The sequence below is a fragment of the Chelonoidis abingdonii genome, chromosome 23, assembly GCF_003597395.2.
Source record: "Chelonoidis abingdonii isolate Lonesome George chromosome 23, CheloAbing_2.0, whole genome shotgun sequence".
Lineage (NCBI taxonomy): Eukaryota > Metazoa > Chordata > Testudines > Testudinidae > Chelonoidis > Chelonoidis abingdonii.
In genome coordinates this window covers 17,055,176-17,055,741 of record NC_133791.1, presented here as the reverse complement: position 1 = coordinate 17,055,741, position 566 = coordinate 17,055,176, and the positions used below count along the sequence as shown (strand labels likewise).

General features: G+C 60.6%; 1 protein-coding gene across 1 annotated transcript in view; it reads right to left on the bottom strand.

Moving 5' to 3' along the window:
• Positions 1-27, bottom strand: part of ATP13A2 (ATPase cation transporting 13A2) — an 82,654-nt gene extending 82,627 nt beyond the window's left edge. Inside the window, exon 1 of the mRNA XM_075060165.1 lies at positions 10-27. The gene's annotated coding sequence lies outside the window, so the exon portion shown is untranslated. The remainder of the gene's footprint in view (positions 1-9) is intronic.
• Between the last annotated feature and the right edge of the window lie 539 nt (positions 28-566).

Sequence of the window (566 nt, the reverse complement as noted above, 5' to 3'; positions counted from 1 at the left end):
GCGGCCAGCCTGGCTCTGCGCTGCGGAGACACAAAGGAGCCGCAGCTGGCGGATCAGCGGGGCGGGGCGCGGCCGCGCAGGGGCGGCTGGGAGTTGTAGTTTCTCTCTGCCCGGGCTGCCGTGGGTGGCTGCGTCCAGACGCGGGCTCCTGGGTACATGGCAAACCCGGCTTCCTCTCGTGCCAGGGCCCTGCCTTGACCCAGGACACCCACAGAGCATGACATGCGGAGGGTCTCCCAGTCTCAGCTCCCAGCCTGCCCAGGGAAAGCTGGGAGGGGTTCGCAGGGTATTAGACACACCCCAGCACCCCCGGTTTACAGATGAGAAACTGAGGCACAAGCAGAGGCATGGGCTTGTCCAAGGTTATGGTGTGTAGCCCGCTTCTGTGGCAGAGGCGAAGTCAATTCCTGACTTCCACTCCTGTGCTTTAGCTACCCAACCATACACACACACTAGCTATACCCGTGTCCATCAATCTCTGTAACACACATTCTCTTTCTCTGCTGCGATCCACCTAGTTAGTCTCCCTGATGCCCTTTCACGCTGACCATGCCACTCTTCTGAAG